Genomic DNA, 25,291 nt, shown 5'->3' with positions numbered 1-25,291 from the left:
AGAAGTAATCAATATTCACTTGTATGACAAAATACGAGCATTCTCAGACTGAACAAAACATATAAAACTACAAGCAAATGTCTGATCATTAAAAAATACATATTAAACTGTGCATTAAACCTAAAACAGCATTATTTTTTACCTATGAAGATAATAATTGTACGGCAGCATATTAATCAAAATGCACATAAAATTTTTTTAAAATCTGAAAGCTTTAATATTTTATAATTATGCTCAAAGGGGAGTTTTCTAACGTTTTTGTGTGTTACCTTTATTTATCATCTTCTTTGCGCTTAAACCATAAAATTCAATTCAACAGCAATATCACAAAATAATTCGGTTCCTAAACACGGCATCCTTACTGGGATCTGTAGTACTACTTCTCATGCTTTTATGAAGAAGGAAACAGGGTTATGAAGAACTATAGCATGATTTTGGGGACCTTCTAAATAAGGCCTTATGTTCAGGCCTTGTGAATTAGGCGGTCATCAAGCTCTGAACTAGAGTCACTTATTTAATTGTCTTTGCAAGTGCTCAAAACATTCTATCAGTCATCCTTAAATCTAAGTTCACTTACAAAGTTAAACACCCACCGCTGTATTTCTTTTCTTTTTAGCCCAAAGTGGCAATTTGGTCAGAAGGGCTCCACTCGAATGTGGTCATCTGGAAGCCCAAATTTAAAATTTGTTTTATAAACTCTTTCATATTTTGTAAAACTTTAACAAATTTTTGATTCATAAACTCAAGGATTTCAAAGTGAGCAATTTATGCACTTTACGGGGAAAAAATAATCTACAGTGCGCGATACTGTGTATCGGAAATTGTAAAAATATGCTCTTTTAAAATTACTTTGTGATATTGCTGTTGAATTTAATTTTATAGTTTAAATACGAAGAACATGATATTTAATAAATAAAAGTAACACAAAGCATTAAAAAAAGGCCTCTTTGGGAGTAATACAAAATTTGAAAGCTTTCAGAGTTTTTTTTAATTTTTTTTCCCGTTTTTTTCGTAAAAGCAAAAATTCATCTTCGGATTGCTTTCGATTAACAAAAATAGATACTAATGCGATTCTTCTGTTAAAACAAAGTGTCATAAAAATTTGCTTCTAGACAGTTGGGATTCGAAACTATTAAAATAGTTAAAAATAAGTTTACGTATTTAGCCTATATAAATTTCTTTTCTCCTCTGCTTCAGATTTAATGGCGAATTTACCAACACAGTATTTCTTAAAAGAAAATATTTTAAACAAAGCTTTATACCAGATCTATAGCAAAAGTAAAAAAAAGGGAATGGATGTTGTATTTTCTTCACCTTAATTCATCGTTTAGACTCATGGACTCGCAGTTGCAGAAAAACCATTCATTTCTGATATTTGGGATGAATTTCTACTTTACGTATAAAGTATGGAAACTGCTAAAGACTATGAAGTAAAATACTCGCAAAATTAGAAAATTATTTAGTTTGTAAGGATTATGTTAATTTTCCTAACAGTTAAATTTTGAGTTCCTTTCCTGTCTTCCTGAATTTCAACTTACAACTTCAGGCCAAAGCGTACTTTTAGTATCGCGTTTGAATGAAAATGAGGAGAAGTATTTAACCGTGAAGTTCTACTGACTTCGTTAGAGAGAACCAATGATTCTGACTAGCGCGCGTCCGCCTTTTTAGGCTACTTTCTCTTAAGCTATTATTACCCTCGGCTGTACTTAGGCCCCGTTATTTAGAGCTAAGGGGCCAACTCTGTTAGAGTTTTGATAGCTTCGACTATATCTTTTTAGTTAAGATTAATTTCTTAGTTTCTGAGTTCAAGCTCGAGTAGAGGCTTTATTGTAAAAGTCCAACAAGGAGTTCTGTGAATTTGATTTGGAATAATAAAGGGTCTTTAATCCTTCTCAAGCTTTATTTACTGTCTCACGAACTCAAGCGATTAGTTGCTTATCAATTTTTAAGATTCTTCAACTTTAACTTCAAAGTACACAGGACAGAATCTTACAAGCTTATTAAGGAACCTGTACTTATTTATAATAAATGCAAATGTTTTTCCTTCATAAAAAAATTTTACACCAATTCCACCGGTATTAAAATATCAGACGAAGATAAATCAGAAATTTCTAAACTTTATCTTTGATTTCCGTCGAAAACTTTTATAGTCTTAATTTCCTTTTTACTTTGTAAACAAAATCAGCAATGATGATGATTATTCCCATTTTCTTCACATCAAAAACAATTCTAAATCTTTCATAATCATTTAATTCATCTTTCATAATCATTTTATAATTTTATAACAATAAAACTAATTCTAGTTTTTCATAATCAATTTCAGAAATCCTTCATTATCTTTCATCGCTTATATGATGATTTTCATAATTATCAATAAATCTAATTCTAAATCTTTCGTAATATTCTAAATCTTTTATCATTCAGTAGCAAAAATAAATCAGCAGATTTATTTCTGCTATTGAACGGGAAAGTAAGAGTAAAATTTCTTTTAGAACTTTAATTAATTGAAATTTATTTTAATACATACGCCTAATCGTTATTTCAAATGACCCTAAATTGCATATTTTTCCGATAGTTGCGGAGACTATGTCACTATAACTTTCACTCCTACCTGTTTCTTCAAGAGACAGATGACTATCTAAAAGGATTATGTCACGGTCATAACCTCTTCTACGGAACAATGATGTTAGTGGGTGCTTTGCCTCGGTTAGAAACTGTGACCGCAAATCGGAACAATGAATAACATCTAGATTATCTTGGTGTTTCACGAGACATTCTTTCCAACTAAGGGAAAGCTTTGTGATATATTAGAGTTATGGTTTATTTATTGGTTTATTTTTTGCAAACGTATTTTGTTTGGTCTTGTACAGAGACTTGAATAATGGAATAAGAGTATGCTATGATAAAATTCTTTTGTTTTTGGATGTAAAACACATAATTTAAAACGAAAAAATTATCAAATTTTAATCTCGTTTTCCGGTTCCATTTTTACGGGAATAAAGAATTCAGTTTTTCAGCGCAAGAGTTTGCATTTGCAGAAAATTCTGAAAGGAAGAAAAGTAGATGACAATCTAGTTTTATATTTTTTGTTATCGCTTCAATTACATGCCAGAAACCTTCTTTAAATAATTCGTTGAAGATTAAAATTTAAAAATATGAAATTAAGATTTAATGGAATCGTTTTTATGAAAAACAAAAATCATTTTAAATCAAAATTAGGCAAACGGTTTTTATAAGAAAATAATTATTAATATCAAGATTTTATAAAATAGTTTTATAAGGGAAAAATATATAAAAAAGTCTGAAAGCATTCAGATTTTATATAACCCTCAAAGGGCCTTTTTTAACGTTTTGTGTGTATCCTCTATTTATTAAATATCATGTTCTTCGCATTTAAACCACATAAAATTCAATTCAACAGCAACATCACAAAATGTTTTAAAAGAACCTATCTTTAGAATTTCCAATTCCTAGTCTCGCGCGCTGGAGATCAAAAAAAATTTTTTTTTCTCTCTGTACAGTGTTGTCTTTGAAATCGTTGAGTTTGTTAATCAAAAATTCATTAAAGTTTTACAAAATATAAATGTATAAAACAAATTCCAAATTTGTGCTTCCAGATGCCTACTTGCGAGTGGAGAACTACGTTATTCAGAATTTGCTGCCTCTAGGTATCGTTTTGAAAAACAAGCATATAGTCATGCAGATTCTTCATTATTTATTTTCTTTAAATATAATAAAAGATCATAATATTTAGTGGCAACAATTTAAAAAGTGATTCGCCGTTTATAGTGAAACGCCGCAAAATGCCGTTTCGAGGCTAATAGTCCTTCTGGGTTACCGTCCTTTTGAGCTAACTATTATTTTATAAGATTAGAAAGCACCGTTGTTACATCAAGTTGTTGATTAATTATTGCATTAAGTTACTTTATTGAATTAATAATTTCATGATAATATAGAGGGTGTTTACACATTTTTAGAACGATTTCCATAAAGAATTAAAAACTTAAAGAAATGTTTTTGTACAAAAATTTCTGTCAACCAATTATTATTTGAAATGAGAAATATTTTCTGCTGCATTTAAAGATTCTTCTTTCAACATGCCGTATGTGACCAAGTTGTGGATTTAAGGATATGTTTTTTTTTTTCGATGCCCGAAGAGAAATATTACCGTTCCATAACTCAAATACGTTTTGAAATGCCTAGTATTAACAAAACATTTTCAAACGGATACAGAAAAAGTTCCACGCTCGTTCTAATGTGTCTGAAGTTAAATCGTTGGTAAGAAGAAAAAAAAATTCCGCCAAAGTAGAAATTAATTGCAAAATCTTTAAATACAGCTGCAGGAACAATAAATAATAAAGATTTACAACTTAAAAAAGCTAAAAAATATAAAATTTGCCAGCTTTTGCCCAGGCATATAACTCAATGCAGAACAATTTGTAGAAACCCTGTATAAGAACCATTTCGCAGGAGATGAATGGAAGTACATTGCAATCCTCAATGAAGCATAGGTTTACTTAAATGACTGCAACAGTAAAGTCTATTTATTATCGAAAATGAGAAGAAAAGTGTACAAATCTGGTTCTGTCAATGCAGAGAAAATTTCAAAAAGAGGTTTCTGATTGTCGCAAGGTTTTCTTACAAGAAAAAAAAATTAAAAATAAGAAGAGTGGGGGGGGGATGTTAAATCCTTTCAACGTAATATCATTTGAAAATTTTACATTCAATATGTACACAAAAAATTCCATTTCTTTATTGGTGTAACTTTGAAATAATGAAACTTCATCAAGAGAAAGCAACGAAAAGTTCCACTGCATTCTTTAAAAAAAATTAATATTGATACAGGTATTCTATGCATATCTTTTCAACGTATTTCTGAAACGTCCCCTGACGTTTCACCTGTGGACTAATGTGCGTTTGGCCTCTCGGAAAGAGCTCTATCTAAGTGCAAACCCATCACGACTGATGGACTGGAAAGTAGCGAAAGACGAATGGAAATTAATATCACTTGAAGTTTTACGTAAAGCCCTTCTATGATGAAAATCACGATGCAGACTTGTTGTACAGAAAAACAGTTAGTAGATCGAATATTTTAAATTCTGTACATTTCCATTGACCCTCTATAAAAGTGATTGGCTTCTCAGCTTATGAAAGCCATTCAGAACTCGCTGCTTAAAATAACATTCAGAAATAAAGTTTTGGTCAATTGAGAGAAAAAGGCGCAAACATATTCGCCTGCAAGAATATTTTCTCATATTTATTTAGCGACATCAGAGGTTGTAGATGTGCTGGAGCAATCTCTACGTATAATAAAAGAAAGAGTCTGTGTGTCTTTCCTGCGTAAGCTACCAGGGCTGCGAAATTTGGTATAAAGGTGCATCTAGACAAGAGCCAGTGCACCTCGAAGCGATTTTTTTAAAAATTCGAATCAGGTTTTGTTTTTTATTTTATCTTTTCGGTGTTATCGCATCATTTTGAATAGTTTCATTCTTTTAGAAATGTTGTTTTGGCAGCAGTTTTTGATTCAATTGTATACTTGATGACTGTTGAAAATCAGTACTGTTGCCACTTGCGAAAATGAGGGCGATCATTCTGTGCAGTTTTTAAATTTAATGTTTCTTTTGGATACTGAACGTTTGTTGGGAGAAGGTAACGGGAAGTTGATTAATTTATTTATTAGGATAATTAATATTTGTAATAAGGGATATTGCTTATTTCATTATAATTTTATTATATGTAATAACTTTTTAAAAAAAATTGTGGGGTATTTTTTCCAGTTTTTAAATTTAACGTTTGGTATTCCCTTCAGGCATTTTCCCAGTACATTTAAAAGCCAGACGAAGGTTGGCCGCGTATCTGCTAGCTTTTAATAAAATAACGATTTTCGTGCTAATCGAATACAATGTCTGTTATAAACCATAAATGTATAGGTTTGTAATAATGGATGGCGGACTATCGTCTACAATTTCAGTTGCTCGAGGCCATTTACTTTGCTTTATGATAGTCACACACAAAAGAATAGATGCATATTCCTTGATTTATCTTTTTTCCATGTATGTTTTTTTCCAATTTGCACGCCAAAGTGTCTTCTATTAATTCTCTACAATTTAGATCTCTCTCATTCATACTCTTGGGTTGGTTTTTCTGAATACCTTCCTCCTTTAAAAAGATAGTCAGTCTTAAATTCTTCTTGAAAAGATCAACAGCTTCAGAATCTCTACTCAGACTTTTGTCATATTTTTTTTATATTGCCCTACATTCTAAATTAAAGAAACCAAGTTTAACCCGCTTTAAATCTAACTAATATTTTACAGTTTTGCAGCATTCACCCCACAATCTGAATTACTATTTTGATTCTCAATCTTAACCGTCTACCTACGTTGAGCGAAGCATTCTTCTGATCTATAATTCATCCCATACTTTTCAGAGTTGAAAAGTAAGATTCGTAAACCATTCTTTTTGTTCTTTCTTTTTTCCTCTTTTGTATCCCATTTTGTTTTGAGATCTAATACTCTTCCAAGATATTTCTACATTTGGGACCCTACAAAGTTTTCAAAGTTTCTTAGTCACTAAGAGTTTCTGGCTAAGAGTAAACGCCTAACTTTTCCATTTCTGTCGAACAACGACTTTATTAAGCGGTTTAATGTGATTAAATCAAAAAAAGTCATATATACTTCAAAAACCAAAATTAATTAAAATAAAAGCATAAAGGCAGACATAAAAATTTTTAAAATATAATTCCACTGGGATAACTAAAAATTTAATAAAATCCTTGGAGCAATGTGGAATGATGATAGCTCCAAGAACAGTAATTAGGTGTCTACATTAGACGAGTTACGCGTTCCAAAAAAACAAAAAATCATGATATATCACTAGAAGACAAAACCACGTTTGAAATGGATTAACAATTAATTACAAGAGTTAGCGCGAACATATAAATGCATAAAAGATCATTCTCCAGAGGAAAGTCTCACATCAATATGGAGATGAGCAATTTGGAGAACGGCCAATGAAAATATTTTTTAAGACTACAGAATTATTTGCATTAAGCAAGCACCCTGTTGTCTGAAGCTATATTGTTAATAATGGTTGGAAAAACTTTATTTTTATATTTGATAAATAATGTTCAAATGATGGATCCTGTTTCGAAGCATTCTTAAAATTTCCATTTATTTAAGAACAATTTTTTGATGGCGAGTTTCTTAGGATGATAATGCTTGTTACCAAAAATCTAAGACTATAAAAAACGTTAATATTGAATACGGCATTCCGCATCCCTTCGCGATGTAACAGTAGCACACTTGGCGCGTATTCGAGAGGTCCAAGTTCAAGTCCCGACCAGGGCATTGCTCATATATCACGTTTCAAACATAGAAAAAAAAAAAAAAAAAAAAAAAAAAAAAAAACTAATGACTGTACAGTGGCGCCCGAACTGAAAAGGTTATGAACAATAATTCGTCATCACCAGGATTTGGCGATTGGGTCCCCTAATTCCCAGTCGCCCTTTAAAAAGGGAAATATATAAGTTATTTTCTCCCTCCGTTTCGCATGCCTACGTGGTGTAACGGTAGAACATTCAGCCGTATTCGAGAGGTCCAGGTTCAAGTTCCGGCGAGGTCATTGTTCAAATTTTACGGCTCAGCATCAAAAACCCTAATGACTCTATAATTGAATAGGAAGGTCACTGAATAGCCTATAAAGAATCTGGATGTCATTTCTACAGAAAAATTTTGGATATTCTAAAACGCGGAAACGATGCTAAAGAGAATCCCAGGACCAAAGGCGTATTGCAGTCAGCTATCATAATGAGTTGGAATAAAATTGCACAAACTGAACAAAGAAAGTTAATACTTTATGTATTTCATTCGTGCCAAACATTGTTGCTGTTTTGAAAACTAAATCTCATTTTATCTAAATATTGTTGTAAATTTCACTAAATATTTGTATCTATTGAAATGTGGTTTTTGATTTAGATATATCGTTATAACATTTTGTATCGTTTTATTTATTTATTTGCCAAATTGTGCATTTAAAGTGATAATTTTAGGTTTTATTTTGTGTAATTAAATTTATGGCGATGTATTTTGCATGTAATTGCTTATTTCTTACATGGAATTGTAGATTTTGAGGTTTTGAATCCACCAAAATTCAAATTGTGAAAATAGGTCAAATTGTGAAAATAGAACTTGAATACAGGCAGAAACGGTACTGATGAATTTTTAGTTACTGGCGATTTTCGGCCAACTTGACGACTTTGGGATATTTTTAGAAAACTCGCTTCCAAGTTCTAAGAGGGACTTTTTTCCAAGATTCCAGAAGCCAATGCAACAGCTTACTAAATACCGCTGCGATAGCCACAATAGTAAGTCATTCGTCCGTTCTCAGAAAAATTGCAGTGAATTGCGTTTTAGAGTTTAATCTGTTAGTGATGCCGCTCAGAAAATATAGTGGTTAGGAAAGCCTGTTGCGATGCCGAAGGACACAAGTTCAAATCCCGAAGAAGACATGCATGTTTGTATATGTATAGTGTCTTTGAGGCATGGGGCATTATAAATATTTGGTGGTCGTGTGTGCTTAATGCATGATATAATTAAAGAAAATAAGAGTAGACAATCTCCTATAACAAAAGAATATATTAAGTACTAAATTACAATTTAAATTACATTGCAGAGATCAACACAGAGCTCGGAACACAATTCGTGCTAGCGTCGCGTACACTTGTCCGACGAGAAGTCTGAGTGAGTAAAGATGTCGCTTTGCTGCTCCGATTAAGAACTGGATTTTACACGTGGCGCCATCTCATGAATAGAAGTTGAAGTATCTGTCGGAACGCCACAGTACTCCCCCCCAAGTACCATCGGTACGTTATAAGTACTTTGGGTTAAATTTAACCTTTCTTCCAGATCTGGTAGTTTTAGGTTGCTCTTTAACGGGATGTAAGCTTTCTTCCGGGAGTGATGTTGATGAGGAAGTTGTTGGATCTTGCATTAGAAATGCTGGTTTGAGACGATCGATTCCAATCACTGATTGTTTGCCATTGCAGATGATGGTGAAATGTTTCGGTGTTCGTTTGACAACTTTGAATGGACCATCATATGAAGGTGTTAAAGTTGGCTTAATTGCATCGTTGCGCACGAATACGTGCGAAGATGTCTCAAGCGCAGGATGTACAAAATAGCTTGGCTGGTTATGCGAAGATGCTGGGGTTGGCGAGATATTGCTCATGGTCTCACGTAAACGTTGAAGGAATGTTGGAGGGTCGATAACTGGAGTAGATTCTGGGTGAAAGAATTCACCTGGCAGACGGAGGGTTGCACCATATAACATTTCGGCACAAGTGCTACCAATGTCTTCTTTGAATGCTGTGCGAAGACCAAGCAAGACTAGGGGTAAGGCTTCTGTCCAGTGTGTGCTACTGTGGCACTTCAGACCTTGTTTGAGAGATCGGTGAAAGCGTTCCACCATCCCATTTCCAGATGGATGGTATGGTGTTGTGCGAATATGGCGAATGCCAAGAAGAGAGGTGAGGGATGCGAACAAGTGACATTGAAATTGTCGGCCTTGGTCAGTAGTGATGGTGGTAGGCATGCCAAATCTTGAAAGCCACTGGGAGATGAATGCTCGAGCTACAGTTTCAGCGGATATATTTTCAATAGGAATGGCTTCAGGCCATCTTGTGTACCGATTAATATAAGTGAAGAGGTAAGTGTAACCATTTGAAGGAGGCAATGGGCCAACCAAGTCTAAGTGTACATGATCAAAGCGTCTTGCTGGAAGGTTAAATTGTTGAATGGGACTGTGAGTGTGACGGGATACTTTACACCGTTGACATCTAATACATGAACGAGTCCATTCTGTGATGTCTTGATTCATTGCTGGCCAGACAAATCTGTCTGCGATCAGCTTTTTGGTGGCACAGATTCCAGGATGTGCCAAATTGTGCAAGGCATTAAACACTTCACGTCTAAAATTGACAGGAATATAGGGACGTATTCTATTGTTCTCTATGTCACAGTAAATTTTAAGCGTTGGATCAATGTGCAGCGGTTGTAACTGAAGGGAGGTTTGTGGATTTGAGATTAGGTTCTTGAGTTCCTCATCATGCAATTGAGCTTTTGCAATTTCAGAGAAATCTGGGGTAGTGAGGTTGATATTGTTTACCCGAGACAAGGCATCAGCGACACAATTATCAGTACCAGAGACATATCTGATATCTGTACTAAACTGGGCGATGAAATCCAGATGTCGAAGCTGACGAGGAGAACATGAGTCAGAGTTTTTTCTAAAAGCGAAGGTTAATGGTCGATGATCGGTGAAAATGATGAAGTCGTGTCCTTCCAAGTTGTGCCGGAAGTATTTAACAGCACAGTACACAGCAAGTAGCTCTATGTCATATGTGCTGTATTTCCTTTCTGCAGTAGTGAGTTTTCTGGAAAAGAATGCCATTGGGGAAAGTCCTTTAGTGGTATGGGCTTGAAGCACTGCTCCTATGGCCGTGTCAGATGCATCTACCATTATAGAGAGCTGATCACTAGGTGAGTGATAAGAAAGTGTGGCTGCATTTGCCAGATCGTGTTTGCATTGCACGAATGCTGCAGATGCAGATTCAGTCCAAGGGACAGCTCGTTGATCTTTTTTTTTTTTTGCTATTCTTCAGAAACTCATGTAGGCAGGCTTGTGTTTTTGCGGCATTTGGCAGAAAGCGTCGGTAGAAATTTAACATTGCTAGAAAACGCTTCAGTTCAGAGATGGTTTTGGGCTGGGGTAGGTCGTTAATTGCTTTGACTCTTTCCGGTAAAGGTTTGACTCCATTCTGGGTGATAAGACATCCAAGAAAGGAAACTGAGGGTTGACCAAGTACACATTTGGATGGATTTAGTTTTAATCCATGATCTTTAAGGCGAGTGAAAATCCGACGCAGATGTTGAAAATGTTCTTCCGCATCTGTAGATGCAACCAGGATATCATCAAAATATGGAATGCAGAAATCGAGACCAGACAGTACTTGGTGTATGAAACGCTGAAATGTTTGGCCAGCATTGCGAAGGCCAAATGGCATATATAAGTACTCAAAGAGGCCAAATGGTGTAGTCACTGCGGTCTTGGGCACATCTTCAGCATGCACTGGGATCTGATGATATGCTCTGGCAAGATCGAGGGTAGAAAATATGTTTGTTCCATGAAAAAGATGGGTACAGTCTTGGATATGTGGGACTGGATATCTGTCAGGGACTGTGACGGCATTAAGTCGACGATAATCTCCACACGGCCGCCAGTCACCATTAGACTTTTTAACCATGTGAAGTGGACTGGCCCATGGACTTTTAGATGGGCGAATGGTTCCCTGTGCTAGCATGAATTCAAATTCTTTGCGAGCAGCTTTCAGCATCTCTGGAGAAAGACGACGAGGCTTGGAAAATACAGGTGGGCCATGTGTTTCAATGTGATGATACACTTCTGGCTGATGAGTATGCTGCCCTGATTTGGATGGGTTTAAAATGTCAGGGAATTCTGCTAATAACCGATGAAACCGTGTGCTGCCCGATAAAACACTTATGTTGGTAGGTACGTTTGATATGTGAGAAGCTTGGCCCTGTGATGTCAGCTGAGTTGTAGCATCAATTAAGCAATTATTCTTGACATCCACTAGAAGGTGGAAATGTGTCAAGAAGTCGACACCAATAATTGCTTGAGTTACATCAGCAATAATAAAAGGCCAGTTGAAAGTCCGGCGCAAGTTTAAATCAAGTGTCAATAGTTTGGTGCCTTAGGTTGCAATTTGGGTACCATTGGCTGCATACAGTACAAGTTTATTAAGTTGGTGAGCATTTGTTTTAGTTCTCGAGAGCACTGATATATCAGCTCCAGTATCTACTAGAAAACATAACTGAGTTGAACGATCAGCCAGTACTATTCTGTCGATGTGGCGGACATTCTGTTGGCCAGCAGATGACCGCCCATTTAGTTTCCCGCTTGTTCAAAAGTGCATGGAGGGGCACACTTGCAAGCTTGCGCGCCAAAATTCATATGATAAAAACATATGCCACTTGTGGGTTCTTTGTACTGCGTTCGAGTATTGTGACGAGATCGATTCCTGCTTCGAGCACGAAATTTATTACGTGGGCCCTGATTTGATCGATTGTATCTCCGTGAAGCATGAAGACTGGTACAGAGTTCAGATACTTTTTTGGTCAATTCAGCCACTTTTTGTTCGAGGGATGAACTGGAAGGTGCAGCATTAGCAGCACTGACATAAGCTGGAGTAACAAGTTCATTAATTTTGTCAGCCATTGCTGCTAAACGGGTTAGATATTCATTGGAAGCAGCAAGAATTATTTGTATGTTATTAGGGAGACGCGAAAGCCATAGTGACTTCAACAAGTCGTCACTAAAATGGCTTCCTGCCAGATCACGCATTCGTGACAGCAAGTATGAAGGTCGCTGATCTCCAAGTTCAAGTCCTTGTAGTAAAGTACGTATTTTGGAAGATTCACTTTCTGAATAGATTTCAATGAGCCGCTGTTTCAGTTTGGAGTATTTATCACAATCAGGTGGTTTGAGAATTAAGTCATGCACTGAATTCAGAATATCAGACTCAATTGCTGCAACTACATGGTTGAATTTTGTAGAATCCTCACTAATGCGAGCGATAGAAAATTGTGCTTCGATCTGAGCGAACCACAATGAAGGATTATTTTTCCAGAAAGGCGGTGGCTTCACCGCAACACGTGTGATTTGTGGCTCTGGTGGAATATCGTCGGGCATACTGATAGATAATTTTCACTTTAAATAATAAACACTTAACAGCACAAATATTGTAGCATGAGGATACACTATTGATATTTTACCATGATAACAATAAATATTTTAACCATGCAGAAAAAATTTACGTAACGATACACACACAAATAATACAGGGTCAGCAATTACACACACAAATAATATTTTACCGAAATGCATTTGAAAAAAAACCCTTATTTGAGAAAAAAAATGATGCGTTCATTTTGTATTGCGCACACACAAAATCACCACTTCACACTGCTAAGGCACTTTCGAAGGAAAAAGGAAATCACTCCTGTAGCACATGGGAAAAAAATTCACTACTTTCGAACACTGAGGGAAGAATTTTGCCGTAGCACGTTGCAGAAAAATTGCTGATGTAGCACATTTAGCGAAAATCACTATTGTATCACATTTGTCACAAAAGTTGAATGATCGAAGAATTATTGCACGACTGGCGAAGTCAGCGGAACGGAACAGATCACATTGATGATTTGCTGAAGCTCCTTGCGATGATATGCACGACTTTGAAAAAACACAAGCAATATATATCAATACTTCTAGAAATAATTGAAGGGGTACGTTGTAGCATACGTTTAATGTCCATATTCGTTGTTATTTTTAGTCAGTTCTTCAGAATGCCTTGGATGCACGTGGCTTAGGGTCGTTGAAAATCCATTCTCAGTAGCGTGCTCAGTCAAAAGGTCACCACTTTTGGTGGTCGTGTGTGCTTAATGCATGATATAATTAAAGAAAATAAGAGTAGACAATCTCCTATAACAAAAGAATATATTAAGTACTAAATTACAATTTAAATTACATTGCAGAGATCAACACAGAGCTCGGAACACAATTCGTGCTAACGTCGCGTACACTTGTCCGACGAGAAGTCTGAGTGAGTAAAGATGTCGCTTTGCTGCTCCGATTAAGAACTGGATTTTACACGTGGCGCCATCTCATGAATAGAAGTTGAAGTATCTGTCGGAACGCCACAAATATATGGGCCAGCCGAAAGTCTTCTTGTGTGGTTTAGTGCAGGGAAGAGTGATCGAAGACCCTCGGATCACTCCTTGGGGTGCCTTTCTTCAAGCCCACCAGCGGCCGAGCGGTAAAATCGCTGAACACTGGTAGTTCGGTCCGAGGTTCGAATCCCTCGAACGGGCTGGCTGCATGGGCGTTTTCGTGGTTTTTCCCATGTGTAACGTGTATACGAGCCAGTTCCCCTTAGAAAGTCCTCCACGAAGGCATCCCTCTCCTTAGGCAGATAGCCCTAGTGTGCTTTGCCGTATTCTCAATTCTCAATACACCTTTCTTCAAAATTGGGGTGAAACTAGAGGTCCAACCTCCTTGAGGCTCTGGCAACCATCCTTCTATGAATATTATGGACAAGACAACCACAACTGTCAGTGATATCGGAAATTTACCACAGTTTTCGTTTATTAAGGAGAATTTGTCTGTTATTTGCATTTTCCTTGTTGAAATATTTATAGCTATTGATATTTTGCTGTGTTTTATTATTAGAAGTAGCCAGTTTCGCCAAAAGAGTCATCGCACATGTTCTTACAGCTGCTAACTAGCATCAAATATCCCTTAATGGGGATGGGGGGGGTGAGTGAGATATTTGGAGCCAAAACCAAAGATGATTATGATGCGCCAAACACAAGGTGAGATGATCTAATTTGATGGAATCAAATATTTATTAATAAATAAAAAAAGAAAAATGTACCAAATCCAGAGGATGAAGTCATATAAAACCAGGTAAAATTACACATTAAAATCCAATACACAATCTGCAGAACCGATTACATTAAGTAATAAAAGCCAGTCTCTTTATCCCTTAATGGAAACAAAAAGTTAATAGAGAAGTTATTAAAAATATTAGCCAACTGACTATTGCTAATATGTAAAGTTCCGTATGCTATTTGGAGCTGTAAAATACAAAAATCTCTAGCTCTCTATTCGACAAATTCCATATCTTACAAGACCTGAAACGAATTTTTGGAAGCATTCAAATTTTTCTTTAAAGAACGTTAAACTCCTGCAAGTGTATTATAATATTTTCTATTTTTTGCTCGGATTTTAAACAAATTAGTTAAGTCTTTGCTTTGTAATCATGAATTGTGTTTCTTAAATTGCTATCAGCTTTAGTCACATTTTTTATGTTACATGCTTCTGTCTCATTCTAATTTTAGAAAGCAATCAAACTTGTTTTACTTTGTTACATGGCAAAACTATACTAAATAGGTATTTATGGAACTTTCATAAAATTACTGCAGAAAGCTGAAAAAGTTTTACTCATCTTCCAATTTTCATTTACTTCAAAAAATTTTATGTGGATACCATATGACTTCCTTGCGCAGCCTTGAATTATGCACATTTTTTGCTGCATTTCATTTAAAATTATTTTCCCGAACATCATTAGAGATATATTTCTCATTCAATCAATTCAGTTCTCACTTCGTGGCAAGGAAAAAATACATAAAACTCAAAACATCTTCATTAAAAACTTTAAAATGTAGAAAAACCCAAAACACTAAATAGAGTTAAAAAAACGTTAAAAACAAATTTTACAATTAAAATTGCAGTTTAAATTAATTAAAATCAGGAAGAGAGACAAATTTTTCAGTGTGCAAAACTTGTGGCCCCTCTCGGTAAAAAGACACTGAAATTGACGCTGAAGCTGACTTAATTTACTATGCTACTAAGTTTTAAATGTAAACAAATGGCGGCGTCGTTAGGCTTAGTGGATATGTACGCACGTACGTACAGGAGACAGGAGACCATCAGCAGAGCAACTGCACCATCATAGCGGCTTTCAGCTTTTGTGCTCTATTGATGGAAACTATCTACCACCCTCTATCAGCGGTATTTATTTGAAATAAAATTTTACAAAGTTACAATCAATGGTTGTGTAAATATACATATGACATACAGAGACATATTATACAGGTCTTGCGGTGTTTACATAGATGGCAATGTTGCACGTACGTACAGATGTCAGGCAATGTTGTATAGATGGCAATGTTGATATATAGATGTATAGATGGCAATGAATATAGATGGCAATGTTGCACGTACGTACAGATGTCAGGCAAAAACATCGTTCAAATGGTTTCGAGAGTGGTCTAAACGGATATTTTTGTTGAAGTATGACACACGAAATTTTTCGCGGTTGAAATAATTCCTTTACTTTGCACAAGGAAGTAAAACCAAATTCTCAAATACATGATTTAAAACTTTGCTATAACTATTGCTGACTTCGAGCAAAATCAGTTTCTGTTTACGAAAGGTTAAACTAAAGAGTATTCTTTTATATTTGAAATTTATAATAACTATTGTTAATATAACAAGGAATTTTTAAAAAATGCAAAAGCGGAAGTTACTTTACTTAGTACTATAATTTTTTTCTATTTTTTTTCCAACTAAATCTATTGTTTATACTTGTAAAATCTTGGGTTTGATTTGATTTGCATTGAGTTAGTTGGATAACGCTAAAGCAAACAGTTCTGATTGATAAATATTGGGATTTGCTTGGATATTAACTTAAGACTTCTCCCCACCCAGGTAAGCATATCATTACTAGGCTATAGAAGCTGGTAGCCATATTTTGAAAAATTCTATATAGTGGTTAAAAACTTGTAGATTTTTTCTTTCTTGGTCTTCTACTTGACCTTGAACATACTGAAAGTTCTGACTTCTTATTTGAGTCACTGTCTTCTTTTCCGAATGAATAATTTTTTTTTTTTTTTTTTCAATTTTCTGATTTATTGCTTTGATGGTATTTTAACTTTTGAAATGCGTTCTTTTAGAGTCTTTCGAAATTAAGAATCTTTTGTTCTTTTTTCAGGCTACAGCTGTATTTCCTCTTCCTACTTCTTCTTTCAAAAATTTCGTTATACCGCTGAGTAGTAAAGAGTTTCTCAATTCAGTGTAATTTGCTTTGAGAAGTGTAGATATTTAAATGTCAATGCAGTTGAAATTCATAACTGCATCAAAGACAGTTCTATAATCCAAAAATTATGTCACGTAATTTTTATGAATAAGAAAGTGAAGTTCTTATATGTGAATTAAGCACAAAATAAAGAGGAAGGCACAAAACTACAAAGCCTCTTGTTTTCCCAAATGGCCGGATACTTCCAATTTTATCGGGAAGAGCCGAAACCATTTATTATTTAGCGCCACCGATAGCATCGCCCAGGGTGCACCACAGAGACGCTATATACTACTCGCGCGAAAAGAAGGGAGAGCACACGAAGATAATCCAAACTGTGTTGAATTCAAACTCGCACACTAGAGTTCGGAATAACACTCAGCCACCGCAAACAATTACATAGATCGGCTAAGACAACAAAATAGATATAAATATACAAATTCTCATCTTAAAAAAATTCCACGTATTGGTTACTATGACAGGACAGATTCTATGTAGTCAAAATTTATTTACGATGCTGACATTTTGCATAGTCTTATTTATTGTTATTATTATCATTATGTAATCAATATCCTAATCTTGTAGTCACATATTTAGTTAATAGATTTTCTTCATTGCTTTTCAATATTTTATTGGACGTTCAAAAGGTTTCAAGCCAAACACACTTGTACAGAGTGGGGCAAATAAAAGTGGCCCGGAGAACAGAGTTCCAGATTACAAAGGAACACAGCAAAGGAAAGTAAATAAAAGTGGCTCGGACGAGTGGGTACGATTGGACGTGTATGTATGTATATAGCCACACCGTATGACGTTCATACCACGCTATCCAAACAAGTTCAGAGCTTAGTGCCGGCTGCGTGTTGAGCAGTGTAAAGGTGCAGCAGAGGTTGTTCATTGTGAAAAAATACGTTACAACAGAATCGTAGAAACAGTGTGATCAGTTGTTTGCTCATACGTTTAATGGTGTCAAATTGGCAGCAAAGAGTATCATGCAACGATCAGTCAGAAAATGGCCTCAGATAGGATCTGTTTTGAAGAAGTCAAAAAACATACCCAAACGTGTTCGAGCACCAGAAAATGTGGCTGCAGTTCAGTAGAAAATACTTCAGAGTCAATTTCAACATCTGCTATAGTCAAGTTAGTTCTGCATTTTTTTTTTCTTTGAAGTGTTTCTTTGTAATTTGAAACTCTGTTCTCCTCGCCACTTTTATTTGCTCCACCAATGACGTAGCTAGGGTAGGGCAAGGGGGACATTTGTCCCAGGGCGCAGCATCCAGGCGGCGCCAAATTGATGCTACGAAATTTTTTAATGAAATGTTTTCCATTCTTGGCACACAGAAAGGGGTGCAAATTTTTCAGTTGTCCCCGGGTGCTGGAATCCTAGCTACGACACTGTGCCCCAACCTATATAAGCTTAATATCCAATACTGTTTCAGTTTTTGCATCGCTCCCTTTATTCACGGCAATCCATTAAATGTCGAATTCCGTCAGAAAAATATGTGTGGCCGCAGCCTTCAGACCATTTCTGAAAGGCATCCTCCAAATCATCATTGTCGCTGTAAGGTGAATTACGCACATTCTGCTTCAGGTTTTTAAATGAAAAGTAGCCAGTTGGGACCAGATTTGGTAAATACGGTGGATGGAGGGGAAGCTGAAATACGTGCTGCTGGGGAACTACTGTCTTGGAAATCTGAGCCTTGTGTCTTGGCGCGTTGTCGTGCAAAAGTGACACTTTTGCTGAAATTGCCAGACGTTATCATGGTTTTATCTTCATGTTTTATTACAGATGAGTGAACTTGTTAGCATAATAAACACTTTTAGCGATATTATGTAGCATTTAAAAAATAGGAAGTTGTGTCTCTTCATTTCAAGAAATGGTGCCTAATATTTTCCCGTAAGATTTCTGATTTTGTGAGATGTGGAAAACCACTATGTTTCCACTTCGTATTCTCTTATTCCTCCTGCGGATCGCAGTGGTGGAGCCACGTTCTATCTTCTGTCACTGCATGGAATAAAAATTTTTATCAGAATTTATCATGGATGGCATTTCTCTTAAATATTTGACACCAAGGTTTTCTTAATTTTCGACATCAAAATTTTGGGTGTCCATATGCCCAGACATTCGACCACACCCCAACTTTTCATATGTAAGAATATTTTCAAAAATACAATCTTTAATTTACGAAAATCTTGATGTCCATATTTTCAGCAGTCTGAGAAATAATCTTTCGCCTGTCTTCCACCCCTTTGGTTTAAAACACATTTCTTCAATGTCTGGCTTTATTCTAAAGCTTTATAACGTTGCGCGCCTCCAACTTGCACGCAACCAAGAGGTGACTGTGGAAACTTGTATAAAAGATAGAAGCTTGTGAAGGGTTTAAGTCCCTTTTTATTCAACGTAATAAATTACAATTGCGTTCTCTTGACGCTTACAGACGGTGCCAACTTGGCAGTCAAATAAAAATAATAACCTGAAAAGAAAATAAAGACAAGATTCTAACTACGAGGCTCTCTAAAATAACTAACTCACCGCGTTTTACAATACCGCTGCTAATTCAGCAGACTTGAAGCTCACTGGAACGATGACCACTACTTCCCGCCAAGCACATAGGCCGCAACGCGGGGTTCTTCAATTCTCGCTAACTACCTCCGCGCTCGCTAAGTAAGAGAATCTCTCACACCGAACTTGTTTCCTTCTATTTAAATCAGAATACTTCCGCTGATAATTTGAATCCCTGCGCGTTCTACTCAAATTTACATATTCTGGCATTGGCAGTTCCAGGGGAAAGTAAGGCTTGACAGGAAAGATAGTTTAAACTTAAAATAAATGTTAGTTAAAATAAATATAAACCCTACAGCTTAATTTGGGATCATCTTCGAGTGAAGCTCCTCTGTAAAACATGGCAGTTTACCTTTCAACGGCGACATTGAAAGGTGCTTTATCGCCACAACCTGTAGTTATATGATATTTAATATAACTACAGTTTGTACTATGAATATTTATTGATGTTATATCTTGTTTTGTCAAGAATTTGATGCTAATATGATGTTTAATATTTTTAATATTTATATGCATCACCGCCTGACAATTTTTAAACGATATTAGCATGCAACACTGTCCATTAAATTTTAACAGCCTGTCAGATAAACCGCTCATTTTCAGTATTAAGCCAACAATTGCAATGTTTTCTGAATTTTCTCGGACGCTCTATATATATACTCCACTGCTATGTGCTGCCATTTACGTTCTATGATTGGTTATTTCAGGTTGACATCGGAAGTAAGTAGTGGTAATATTAATGTGACTGGACTGTGTATGTCTGGTCACTTCAGAATATGCCAAGTAAGGAGCCATCTTTGGGAACCGAAATTGTCGTTGTTACCAAATGCCAATGGGAGTTAATGAACACAAAAGTGATAAGATACGCAAAATCGTTAGATAACTGGGATAATTAATATAAAATCCTACAAATATGCATAATACTTTTACGTTCTGTATAGGTCATGATGCAAGGCATTTTACGCAATGGTAAGAATTAGATGCGAGTCTTCTACAGAAGAAACGTTGGTTTCGTCTTAAGAGCAAAACGCACTCAGAATCAAACATGCGAATTCTCATGCAAACAAATTACCTACGTGTTCCTGTGACTGAACGCAACTACGCAGCCTAGAGCAAAGAATCTCTAAGGAGAAGAAGTAAAGGTTCTCCGGGGCAAATGTGGCTCCGTCAGACGGAAGAGACACATTATGTATATCCCTGAAGCTTACTTTAAAGGGGCAAACCATTCCAAAGCTATCCACCCTCCGTACCTCACTGCGCATGTGCGAAATAACATCAGGAGGCAACAAAGCAGCATCAAAGAATGCAGCATGCCGTCGGCCATGTTAGTAATCTTTTACCACGTTGTTCGAAAACGTTCTTTGTTGTTGTAGTCAGAGGTACTTGGTTTTAGCTATGTGAAATTCTTTTAAAGACTTTTTAAATGTAATGCTGTAAGTGAAATGGTTTTGGCTATTGGGTGAAAACTTTGCTCTTGGTTTTCACAATGGTCATTCCAAATAATTGTCTAAACGTTTTCATGGTAGTTTGTTTTTAAAGTTGTTGTCGGATAATTATAATGTATTTTAGTGTTTTCAATTTATTTAGATGTGCCTTTAATTGTCTTTAAATATTTTTTTCTGCTTAAGTTAGTTATTGCAAATTTTGCTTTTAAAATTTCACTGTAAAATTTTAACTATGGATCCATAAAAATTTATTACGCTTTGTATGGCATGTGTTTTCCCCCCTTTTTAAGTTTACAGAAGAAAAGAATTAAGAAATTTATTTCATTTAAATTTTGTCTTCGTACGGCTCGCTGTTTAAATTGAAAGTAAAAATTGGACAGGATTTCTATAATTCGCCCCAAAATTCCAACTAACATCCTTTTGCTCATAAAACTCCAGAAATGTATGAAAATAAAACATTTTGTGTTATTTCAAAGTAAAAAATTTACTATCTCCTCGAACTCCGCTGTTTAAATTTCACCCTGCGCTGGTGTTTCACTGTATAGCCGTGGCTCTTCGGTACAGCGGCGCAGAGGCGAAACAGGTTTACATTGCGTCTATGGAAGCTTTCATTCTTCTCCTTAGAGATTCTTTGGCCTAGAGTCCCAGCTGAAAACCTCCATAACAGGCAAGGGGTGGTATATTCGCTTAGAAGTTGACTGGTTGTCAAAATGCTGCGCTATGAGAGTCTCCTGAAGCCCGCCATGATACCTACACCACAAACTACACACAGGGCCTACACTACAAACCCATTAACTACAAAGTGTCTCCCAGCCTGGACGCGGAAACCTCGAGGCTCGAAATTTTTGTTCTCCAGGTACCGAGACTGTGAAGGTACAGATCTGAGCCTGTACAATAAAGGAGTCGCCCAACTAGTATAGTGGTTAGCGTCGCTGACTGCCGTGCCGAAGGGCCTGGGTTTGAATCCCAGAGAAGACATGGATGTTTGTAAATGTATAGTGTCGGTGCGGCAATGTATAGTATGCGACGGAACGGAGCAAAATCGCACTGCCACCTGTAGGGTGCTCAAACTCTTGCCAAGGCATAATGTTGCGCTCCTTACCACGAGGAATTTCATGAGCTTGGGCTATGTTACTGTCAGACAAGTGAGCATAGGTAACAACAACACAATAAATGACCCCTGGAGGGTTCTCACGCAATACAAAATTAAAAAATCAATGCATTAATTGTAGGAAAACAAAATATTCTATTAGAATCAAAAAGCTTGTATAGGAACGTTAAATGTGTGTTGAGCGACAGGAGCATTAGGTTGATGGAACATAAAAGTGTAATTGTCACAAATCTAAAAAATAGTATCTCTCAGTAGTCCTATTAATTGAGTAAAATGGCAATAAATTCTCTCATTTACTAGAATGAAGAACACAGTACAAAATAATTGATTTTTTAAGCGATACAGACACTGATTCGTATGACCGTTGTTTACTATTTGGAAAAACAAATGTGAAAGGTTCTGATCAGCATGAAAGTTGTAAGCAGTTGTTTCACTGTCATTTGTGATGAATGTAGGTGGAAGTCAACTCGATTTGCCCTATTTGTAAGATAAAATATGACCTCCTTTGGCCCAATTTTCGACCCATGTCATTCATAGAGTCACTTACCCCAAATCGATGTTCTAATGGAACTGAAATGCACCACATTTCAGAAGTAATGATTCACCGAAACATTAGTTTCAACTTTTCTAATTGCACACGCGTTCGCTTCCTTTTTTCTCTTCGACCGTTCTAAGAACCAATGCAGTATAGCTATGGACTGCATATCAGCTATTAAATTGGTGTTTATGGGAAAGGGGATTGAAGGTGTTTCATTATGATACAAATCAAAGCATTATAATTAAATGCAGGAAAAGTTTCGCAAAAGGCCATTCTAAAAGTATTTTTTGTTTGCAAAATTATTGCTGATTTGTATTTGCAAAATCATTGTGCAACCTTATATTTTCAACATGATTGTGATATTTTGCTGTGACAGTAGGTGCATTTTATATGTTAACAGAAGTTTTTTTTTTTTTTTTTTTTTTTTTTTTTTTTTTAATTTTTATTTTTAGTTTCAAGGAATTTTGTAAAAAGTTAAAAAAAAATTTTTGTTGGTATCTGCAAGAACTCCGTTTACAGTTCAAGTAATGTAAGTAATATATTTGTATTCTAATTGCAAATAAAACCTATATTTGTAGAATTCATACCTATCCCACTGATGTCAGCGATTATAAATAGCTGAGGGTTATACAAGAATTTCAACAATTTGAATTTCATTGGTTGAATCATAATATTTGAGAAGTAGACAGAATCCATAAAAACTCTTAAATTAATATCTATGGATACTTCTTATCTTTTCCTGCAAACTGAAGTTTTTATATCCTTAAAACTGCAACTTCCAGAAAGAAATTTGTTAAGGCACTAAAATTTTCATTATTTTTGACAAACATCTTGAATCACTGACATTATATTCTTCACTTCAAAATTAATTTAAGAGAAAACAAGACTCTGTTCGAATGATCTTTCTGTAAAGTACACTTATGCCAAAAGCCGGTTCAGTATAATTTTTGAGGCAAAAATAAGAGCTTTAACAGAATATAAGAGATTCATAATATGTTAGATCTAGAGTATTTTTTACCAGGAACATCACGTATACCTTAAAATAATTTTATCCGAGTAGCAATCTTAAGATTATATAGAATGATACGCATTTTTATTTCATTTAAAAATGGCCTAATCAGAAATTATGTTAGCCCAAATAAAACCATTAACTCATTACTATCAAAACTATAATTTTTTTTCCAATTTTTGAATCTCTTAATTTATAGTACTTCATTGGTTTTCAACTGGTTATGTTACCCTATTCGCTTAGCTACTTTTTCCCATTTAAAAAACATATTTGAAAGTTAAAATTACTTACGCATAAATATTTAAAAACAGCAGACAGGATATAAGCAAATAAGTAGATAGTTAAACTTACCTTGACATATTAATAATCTTACTTTAGCATTAACTGAATATATTGAGTCTATTGTACTAATCTCAAAACATCCGTTCTAGATGATATACGTACCCCACCGCTCGATTCGGTCTTGAAAGGCAGGTTAATTTAGGTTATCTAAGTACTCAAAACCCACTAGGACAAGCTGCATAAAGGGCCGACCAGCGGCTGAGCGGTAAAGTTGCTGAACACTGGTAGTTTAGTCCGAACTTCAAATCCTAACGAACAGGCTGGCTGCATAGGCTTTTTCGTATTTTTCTCTATGTGTAACGTGGGATATGAACCAATTTTCCTTAAAAGTCCTACACAATACATCCCTCTCTTTGGCGAATATCAATGTGTGCGTCGCTGCAATCAAATAAAAAATTAGGAAAACTTTTTAAGGAAACTGATTTATATTCACGTTACACATGAGGAAAACCATGAAACCCTATAATACGCCTAGCTCGTTCACTTAGCAGTAAGTCCGGATCGAACTCTTAGTATTCAGCGATCTTAATCGCATGGCCACTAGGATGATTGCAGAGATAGAAGAAGAGGTGTATGAAAATAGTTTCCAACTCTAATATTTTTAATGAAAATTAGAACGGGAACACAGAGTTGAACTGTCAATACTGGTGCCCGAGGTTTTACGACCTACGACAGAATACGCTTCAGCTTCTGATGTTGATTACTTTTGAAACCTTCTCTAGCAAGACATAGGATTAACAAGAGCAATAACAATGGATGGGTTGAAAATGAGTTTTTATGCATCCTGGCGTTAGATTTCAAAATCTAGACACAGAAATAATATTCTCGCTTCCCTCAAACTGGTTTGAACAATATGAAGTTATCATCATCAAGGCAGAAACAATAGCTCTTAAACATGAAGGCAGACTTTTCGGTGCACAAAATTGAAAGTTTACTTTTGGTCCCACTCGGCAAAAAGATACTGAAGGGGCAGAAACTGACTTAATTCGCTGTCCTACTAAGAGCTTTAAATGTAAACAAATGGCGGTTTCGTTAGGCTTAGTAGCACATAAGCAACTTATGATTCTACAACTACTGTAATGATAATTCTTCAACTGTAACGTGCAGATTAACTAAAGGCATAAAAACATTAACCGGAGCAACATAAATTAATAACAACATAATTTAATCACTTTTAAAGCAAAAAATGCACAATTTATCAGTATATAAGAATTTAAAAAACTGAGCTCACCGAGGGTGTAATAGAGTGGGTATGACGCGGCGAATTGCAATCAGAAAGGGAGATACAGAACTACTTGTTGTAGCAGTATCAGGTTCAATGTTCCGCCTTACTTGCTTGGGGAACATTCATGAACCTGACTTGGAACAGGGAGCTTACTAAAGCTATGTCCAATAAATGTGGGAAGTAGACAAGATACACAGGAAGGGTATACGAAACCCTTTATTTTTTCACTCTTTACAATAATTTCCGTACTTCGGAATACAGGGACCAACTACTTGTGGTCTGAACTTAAGAATATAAAAATATTAACTAAACTCTAACTTAAATTTGGAATAATAAACAAGGGCCTACGT

This window comes from Stegodyphus dumicola, chromosome 2 (genome assembly GCF_044657685.1).
Source record: "Stegodyphus dumicola isolate Sdum_Otavi_A_Nest chromosome 2, ASM4465768v1".
NCBI classification, from domain to species: Eukaryota; Metazoa; Arthropoda; class Arachnida; order Araneae; family Eresidae; genus Stegodyphus; species Stegodyphus dumicola.
Note: the sequence above shows the minus strand (reverse complement) of the source record.